General features: G+C 50.5%; 1 protein-coding gene across 1 annotated transcript in view; it reads right to left on the reverse strand.

Moving 5' to 3' along the window:
• Positions 1–9,126, reverse strand: part of Znf423 (zinc finger protein 423) — a 289,638-nt gene that overhangs the window by 241,932 nt on the left and 38,580 nt on the right. The gene's annotated exons all lie outside the window — the stretch shown is intronic.

Here is a 9,126-nt window from a genome sequence, read left to right on the forward strand (position 1 = left end):
AAACAAGGGGGGCCTGAGAGGGGCGACAAAAGCCCAAAAAAAAAAAAAAAAGGGGAGGGGGGCGGCCTATATAGTGGAAAGAGGGGGGAGGGGGGCAAAAAAAAAAAAAAAAAAAAAAAAAAAAAAAGCAAATGTAGTAGAAGAAAGCTAAAATATAAGCTATTGTGTTCACCAAGAGGTGTATCCTGGCGCAGGGCTGTGGATGCCCAGCGAAGAGTATGTATTCCTCTACAGAAAAGCATGATGGATTCCTTGTCCAAATTGCACAGAAGCGCTGGAAGGCAGAGCCCAGCCTGTGGTCACTCCTGAAATTGAGCTTCCAGGAAACATGACCACGTTCAAGAACAAAACAAGCACCCAGCACAGCTGAAGCTCCCTCCAGACTCCTCTCCAAGCCCCTCGGCACCAGCTAGGTTCTCAGGGAAGCCTAGAAACAGCATGACTGAGACTCCCAACCTGGGACCCCATGTTTCCTCTCAGGTCATTTGCTAAGATGAGGACAACTAGGCAGACACAGCAGTACATACCTGCCATCCCAGCCTCCAGGAGGCCCAGACAGGAGAACCAGAAGCTAGCCCACAGCCATGGGGGAGGGAGTGGGGAAGGAGGCTCATTCACAATCTTAATGGCAAGACAGGAGGACTAGCAATGTCCTAAACTGAGGCTAAGTGGCAGCCGGGACTCTGGGTCCCTCTCAGGCCTCTCTGCCACACCCCCAGGACCAGCACCTCACAATAAAGCAGCTGAGTTGATATAAATTCTCCAAGCATGGTCAGTATCAGCTTACTTACACACACACACACACACACACACACACACACACACACAGCCTCACTGGGGGCAGAAAAGAAGCAGCAGGCTGCTGATGGGACAGAAAAACCCTACCTGCCCACTCCCTCAGCTCACCCTAGCTACCATGCTCCTACTTGCTTATAAGCAACTGTCAGATATTTAAGCAGAGTGTTCACAAGCCCCTGCCTTTTTCTCACTGCTTCCTAGAATTAGCATGTTTTCTTTTTATAAAAGTTGCCTGCAAAAGTGTACCGTGTATACTACATGTATACAGTGTATAAAATGAGAAAATTGAACCATTAAAAAACCACGGAACTAGAAGAGCAACTTCTCAGGCATAAAACACATTGTTATAACTTTGCAGAAGGCTGGAGCAGCTTGCTTAACTGAAGGAGGCAGCCGCTTCTGCAGGATTCCTGCCTCAGCGTGAGTGTACATAGCCAACATCTTTCCCCATCAAATCCGAGACCATCGCTACTGATGACCCTCTGAGTCCTACTACAGGAGGCTTGGGGACTAATTTACCAGTCCCTGGTGCTGGATGCCTCGCCTGCCTCCAGCTGTTCCCTACCACCAGTGTCTAGGCTGCATCACACACTCAAACATCACACCTGGCCATAAGACTGTACGGTGATTTTTCTTAAGATTAGTTCTCAGAAGCAGAGTTTCTAGAACAGAGACTCAGCCTGTTGGAGCTATAAAGACACACTGTCAATTTGTTTGACTTTCTCTAACCCTTGAAGTGAGGTACAGTATGTAAGTGACCAGAAAAAGGATTGGGCTTTGACCTTTGACCCCTCCACTATGAACTTTGCCTCAGGTTTCATCTTCCCAACTGTCCTAAGATGTAAGTCCCCAATTCACCAATGAGGAAAACAGATGCAATTTGGTTAGCCACATCATACAAGCAGTGGCGTCTATATTTGAAGCGGGGCCTATCCTCCTAGGACAATGCTTGCCTCTCAGCTGAGCTGTAGCTTCCTCTCCGCACAAGTGTGGGGAGTTACTATCTGAGCCTCCCAGAAGGTCTGCACCTTCCCAGAAAGACAGAGGCTAACTGAGAAGGTGGAGCTGAGACTCCGCTGTGCCAAGCCTTACAGACATGGTGCTGTGAGGGCTGGCCCTGAGTATGCTGAGAAGTCAATTTCAAGCTCTCCCTCTTGCTTACAGTGTGATCCCAGCAATGACTCTACCTCTTTCAGTCTTAATTTCCACATCGTAAAGTGAGGGCAGTAAAACTCCCATTCATTTTGAAGACAAAGAGAAACAACCCAGGCAAGAAGTTTGGCTTAGTGTCCCCAGAGAATGGGTGACACTAAGCAGAATTACTCTGTTCTCTGTCTCTGGGGAGCAGCCTGCACAGGCCCTGATGGCTGCCCTCCTGTCCACCCCGGTCTTCTGCATGTATGCAGTCATCCTTCTGTGTTCTCACTGCACACAGAAACATGCGTTCGTGACATAACATGACTGTATTGTTTTGAGAAGAACATGGGGGTCTCTCCTGCTAGCTGCTCCACTCTGAAGGAGAATAACATGGGGTGTCTCTCTCACTAGCTGCTAAACAGTGTGAAGGCATCAGAAGTATATGGAGGGGCCACAGGCCATCCTCAAACAGGGCTTCGGGGAGATGCCAGTTGTGAGGTGGGCAAGGCAAGTACCAGGACTATACAGATCCAAGCACACTGGGGGAACCCAGCCCCTCATGCAGGATGGAGGCAACCTGTACTCACTCCCAACTGTGGCTGTTCAGGGCAAAAACCAAGAAGGGTGGAATCCCACTCTCTTTTTCTTTTTACTACTTCTGTTTGAAGGAAAGCATCATAAAGTAGAAACTAGTACATTTTTATGAGCCCTTAACAACTTGGCCTCTGTGCTAACATACCATGAATGAATGTCTAAGCCTTGTTATACATGTGGTTTATTTTAAACACCCACAAAGAGGAAACTGAGGCTCTGATTGGAAACTGATGTGCGCACACACACAGGATGGTGCTTACTCACAGGAGCACGTGGGGTAGGAAGCAATTTTTAGTGATTGGGGCATACAGATCTGCGCTCTCTCTCTCTCTCTCTCTCTCTCTCTCTCTCTCTCTCCCCTTCGCCAATTGTGTGGTGAAAAGTACCTAATATAAAGCATCACAGTCCAATCTTGGAAAGTGTAGGACACTGGTGCTGACCACACGCATGCTGGTCTTCCATCCCTCCTGCAGGGGGGGGCACTCCACGTCTCCCACAGAACGCATTTCCATGTCCCCAGGGTAGAAGAAGTTGGTATTTTTCCTAAGTCTGATTTGGCAGGGGGACATTTCATGGGCACAGTTGTTGTGTCCCCTCCCCACTCTGCCCCTTTGTGCATCCCCAGTGACTTCCATGCCCATGGAAGGACCTCCAGGGTCCCAGCTTCCCCATCTGCCAGCTGCTAGGCAAGGCTTCCCCCACTCAAGCCTGCACAGGATCTCTGAAAAGCTTCGCTACACCCAGCACCCACGCCAGGGGGGAGAGGGACACACACTTCCCAGCAGTGACAGCCTTACAGCAGACAACTCCTAGATGATAGGTATTTCCCGAACTTCCACCAAGCATAGGTATGCACAAACTCGCATGTGCATGCACACGTGAACACACAGGCACACAGTTATGTTATAGTACTATTCTGTTTCCACACTCCCTTCATCACACATTCCTTAGTTTCCCTTCACACACTGGCTGCATTAGTAACCCACTTTTCTAATTCTTTCTTTCTTTCTTTCTTTCTTTCTTTCTTTCTTTCTTTCTTTCTTTCTTTCTTTCATGAGACAGGGTTTCTCTGTGTAGCCTTGGCTGTCCTGAAACTCACTCTGTAGACCAGGCTGGCCTCGAACTCACAGAGATCCTGCCTTTGCCTCCCGAGTGCTGGGATTAAAAGCACGCACCACCACTGCTTGGCCACTCTAATACTACTTAGAACAGACATAAAAAGCAATGTTTTCCTGAGCGGGTGTGGAAGCATATGAGCCAAAACCTCTGGAGACTGAAGCAGGATTGACAAGAATTCAAGGCTAGCCTTGGCTACAAAGCAAATTCAAAGTCAAACTGAGCTACATGAACTCTTAAACTAAAAAAGAAAAAGAGAGAGAGAGAGGGAGAGAGAGAGAGAGAGAGAGAGAGAGAAAGAAAGAAAGAAAGAAAGAAAGAAAGAAAGAAAGAAAGAAAGAAAGAAGGAAAGAAAGAAAGAGTTCCCCCAGCCAATAATAGAATGAATGTGAATCAAACTGATGGGCATGAATGTAAATACAAATACAAAGCCTGAAGATCTGGGCATTTCACAGATGTGGAGAACAGTGTGACTGTCAGTCGTGCTTTATGGAGTGCAGGGGCCCACCATCCAATCTAAACAAAGTGACAGCCAACTGCTGTAAAGCAGGGGCAGTGCTGGGCAGGGAGGTGGGAACACGGTCGTCCAAGAAGGAAAGAAGATAGATATATTTGGTCCTCTTTCCATGCCAGGGCTGGGTACTCAGCTCAGGGACACAGGCCCATCTCACAGACTGTGCGTCCCATCTGGGCTGGACCGAGGAGACTGGGCCTCAGGAAAGCTCATGGGAAGCCCAGAAAAAGCAAGACCTCAGGAGTCTGTGGATGGGGAAGAATGATGCTGAAGGAAAGACGCCTGCAGCCCTCCTAGAGTCTTGAGGCTGCACAGTCCTGAGAGAGCCTGACATTGGGTAAGGGGCACACAGCACCCCTATACCCCAACAATGTCTGTCTCATCCTGCAGCCCCGAAAGACCCAAAACGTGCCAGATGTGGGCCGCCAAGAGAGACCAAGTTCATTTCTCTTGTGTCCTCTGATAATACTTGGCTGTGTTTATTTAACTTTCAGCTTTGGACAGCAGAGAGAAGGAACAGGAAAATCAGCTTGGCTCCCTTCAAAACATAGCAGCCCACACATCAAGAGAAGACACCCACACAGACGCTGCCCTCCACCCTCCAAGAAGACATCTGGCCCACTGCTGGCAGGGAAGCCCTTGGGGATGGGGGAAGGCTGCAGTTCGTCCACAGTGCCTGGCGGCCTCTGGCCAGAGTCTCAGGCACTCCTCCCCATTGGCCCCAGCCTCAGAGAGCTTTAGGTGACCAGCTATAGGGGAACCAAGACATATGACAGAGCCTGAAGGAAGAGAGTGGACTGCAGGGGAAAGGGAGAGTCACATACAGGGCTGCCTTCCCCACCCTCGGCAATATGCCAGGCTTCCTGCAAGCAGAGGGGGCTCTCTGGGCGGGCTGTCCAGCCTAGAAAAGCCCTTCTCCCTGTACTTTTCCTCTAGGTTTGGTGCTCTATCCCTGAGGCATCTGAAGCATGCTCCCCAGGCTCAGGACAAAGACATCAGTGATGGGAGCTGGAGTGTCCACACAAGACCACCCAGCAGGACTCATGGGACAGAAAGGGTTTCTGCACTGCCATAGCCCTATAAGCTCTCCCGGAATGATAGGACAGAGCCTTCCATCCAGACCTGACAGTCACAGAGCCCATGCCCTACACTCTTCCTACCCCACCCTCTAAGGCGATATCCCCCTGCACTGGCTCTCACCCCGTTCCTAGTCCCTCAGCACTCAGGCTCAGCCACCTTGGGAAGCAAATACAGAAAGAAGTGCAGTGTCCACAGGGGCAGAGGCAGAGAGAAGAACCATTATAGAAAAAAGCCTTGGCTTCAGTGCTCCTCGTCCCAAGAAGTACAAGAGAAGACCTGTACAGCAGGATTTAAGGCCTGATGACCCTGCCCCAACACATCCTGTTCCCCAGCCTGGCATGCCCCAGTCTCTGATTCTTGTTCATTCTTTGACAGGGAAGCACGCTGGGAATGTCTGGCCCATTCAGGACTCATGGTCGGGACTTTAACATCACAGAGCACAAGGCTGGGAGTCAGACAAGCATAGCCTCTGACACCAACAACTGTGGGTACTTGGCTTGCAGCCCACCTCTCTATTCCTCCATTTTCTAGACAAGGTCAAACGGGGGCCATACTAGGACAGACCCGAAGAGTTCTTGTGAGGAGGTAACTGGGTTCTGAGGTGGGAGTGCACAGCGAAAAGGCCTAATGAAGGATGACAGGAGGCAGGAGAGCAGCCGGTCTCAGCAAATGCCACCAAGTGAGCAAACATAGCAAACACAGTCACCTATTCTCCTATCCAGGAAGAACTACACTTGATTCTTCAGAGTGCTGGGTCAGGATGGACAGTATCGTAAGTCACATCACATGTCATGTGTCACATGTCACAAAGACTGGTGTACTTGCTAGGGTCACACATATGTCCAGCTCAGCCTTGGCTCCAGGGTCAGGACCAGGCTCTTGGTACGTTCCTTCAGGGTACTCCTTCTTGACATGCACCAGGTGTCATAGTCTAGTTTGAAGATTATGGGGCAGAGGCAGGCTGCCAACAGTTTAATACAGTCACTTCCAAAATTCCTCTGATGATGCCAAGGCCAGCATCAACCAGCCCCCTTGGGTCCCAAAATCCCCTGGAGTGGAAAAGTTGTCCTGGTCCCATCCTTGCCCTGCCAAGACCATGCCACAGCCACAAGAAGAGCACCAACAAGACCTCAGAGCTCCTCTCCCAGCCCTGGGACCAACCCAATGCGCCTAAGGATGGACTCCAACTGATCTGCTGTGCCAGGTGCCCTACCTAGCTGCTGCCAGGAGGGCAGAATCCACCAGGCCTGCCATGAACTCCCCCAGCCTGGCAGCCATATTTCCCCTGGAAGACAGCCCTGAAAACACACCTTCTGCAAGCTAAGAGATACCTGGGCAGTTGTCTGTGGCAGGTGCAATCCCCCAAGCCGATTTCTCTCCCCAGACCTGAAAGGTAGGACCAGTTAGTCTGACAGAAAGCCAGCAGATTGGGGTTTTTGGTCCTAGTATATATGCAGGTCAGACCAGCTTGGTGTAAAAAAGCACTCAAGATGAGCCACAAAACAGCCTTGGGTGATGCTGAGATCACTAAGATAAGATCATTTTGGATATTAGCTCATTTAATCCTCACCTTCACCAGCCCAGCCAGGCAGCCAGACAGCAAAGCCCATGTCACAGGACATCACAGAGAAGGTCAGAGGTCACCCAGCCACAGACTGGAAGGGCAGAACAGACCAGCCCTGGCTGCAGAGACCAGACTCTCCTGCAGCTGCAACCACGCTTGCTGTGATGTTTCACTGAAGCTTCTGACACTCCTCTCTATCCGAGGCCGGTGCCCGTCGGCCCTCTTCCTCTGCCACCAGCACCTTCCCCAGAGACTACGGCTATAGGAGATGCTTTTCTTACCATCCCAGCTGACCCCCTCAGTGACAAAGACCCCATCTGATCTCATTACTCATGACACTTTCCCAGGCCCCTGTACAAACAGAGCCTCACTCCCCTCTGGTTCCCCTAAACCTTTCTCAGCGACCTGTGCAGCCAAGACACCCCGTGGCCAAGATGCCAAGCATTAGGCTTGTGTGGGGTAAGCCTCAGCTTCTTGTCTCTGCTAGCATACTTCCAGCCCAGACCCACCTTCCAGGACAGCACTTGAAAACACACCTTCCACTAGCTAGGAGATACCTGGGCTGTGTCTGTTGTTCTGAATTCGTCCAAGGCTCTTTGTTTCTTTGCCTTTTTAAATCTTCAAGACTGCAGGGAAAACATTTAAATACAGGCGCACCCACAGAGAAAGACAGCTGACACACAGAACGGCCTGCCAGAAGCAGGGTTTGTGGATAAAAACACGTCCACGTGAGCTTACACCTCTCCTTCTCAACCCAAGGCACTTAGTGGTCTTTGGCCCTCTGATTGCAGGGCAAGGCTGCAAAGAGCAGCTGTAGGAAGTCCACAGGCCCACAGGGATGTGCCCAAGGAAGGGTGCCCAGGTAGCTGGGGTCCTGGAACCATGTCTCAGAAACAGAGCTGAGGAAGAGCGGCATTACCCCAGTGGGACAGGCTCAGGAGGGCCCAGAGCTGTCTTCAGGCTTCTGAGAGGCTGTCACTGGGAAAGAGGAGATGAGATTGCTGTGTGGCCTCAAGGGGTCAATTGCCAGGACCAAGCAGTGGAATTCTGGACAAGAGAGTTTCAAAAAGGAACGGAGGATTCAATCAGCAAAGGCCACTTGAAGAAAGATAAAAGTGGGAGGTGGCAAGGCTCCTGGCATGGAAGGGGATGAAGCAAAGCCCCCTGGAGCTTCCAAGGACTGCAGAGAAGGCAGCTTGAGCTGAGAGGGACAAATGGATTTTGAAAGACTCACCCCAGCCTGCTCAAGCACCCTTCCCCATTGAGTTTGCGCAGCCTGGGCCGGATAGGTTCTCACAGGGATCCAGAACCCAAAAACTTCTGTGGACTATAAATGAGTGCCCCTCCAACGCACACCTGGGCCACTGTGGTCTAACAAAAAGTCACAGGGCAAGTGAGGCCCCCACCTCAGACACAGAAAAAGCTCCTCAGGAACGAGAGGAGCCACCATACGTAAGAGAACAGAGTAGGTCAAAGGTGACTTGAAGCTCTGCCCCAATTTGGGGCTGCAGCTGGCTTCCCAGCCCTTTGAGAGATTTTGTCAGCTGCCCAGGGGCCCCCACCTGACTGGCCTGCCTCAGCCACCCACACTGAAACCCCAGCTCTAAGGAACAGGGCAGCCAGCCAGAGGCTGGGGGAAGGTCACAGCCTGTGGAGGAGATTCTGTTCCACATGACACAGGAAGGAGAGCCATTTGCTCAGATGGGGTGAGCACCACAGGGGGTAAAGCAGACTGCTGGCCTGTGTTCTCCTTTCTCTCCCCCCTTGCACCTATAGGCCTGCAGCTGGAGCAGACCTTCATTTGGTGACACAGTCAAGTGGCTTCACAGTATGGTTTCCCAGAACTTAGTCACCAAAGACTGGCAGCTGTCGGTCTAGAGCAGAGCAAAAAGGGAGCAGATCCAATGTCACAGAGATGGACTGAGAGAAACCAAACTGATACGTGCTGAGTAAGTTTCCTCTAAATTTGCCCTAGTATGGAGGTATGTTGCACAACATGGCAAATTGTGTGGTACAGTAAATTGAAGTCTTGGGATTGGAAATGCAGTCTGGGGAAACAGGTCTCCAAGAACCCAGGAGTAACCCCAGGCTTGTTCATAGTGTGTCATAGGGGCTGTGCTGCCCAGGCTTCTTCCAGAAAATATCAAACAAACACCCAGGACTCAGCAGGAAAAGGCACTCACCATGCAAGCCTGAAGACCTGAGTTCAATCCTCAAAACCCACATAAAAGTGAAGGAGGAAAACAACCCCGCAAAGTTGTTATAAATAAATATATATATATATATATATATATATATATATATATATATATATATATATATA

The sequence above is a fragment of the Psammomys obesus genome, unplaced genomic scaffold (assembly GCF_907164565.1).
Source record: "Psammomys obesus unplaced genomic scaffold, mPsaObe1.curated_primary_1811, whole genome shotgun sequence".
NCBI lineage: Eukaryota > Metazoa > Chordata > Mammalia > Rodentia > Muridae > Psammomys > Psammomys obesus.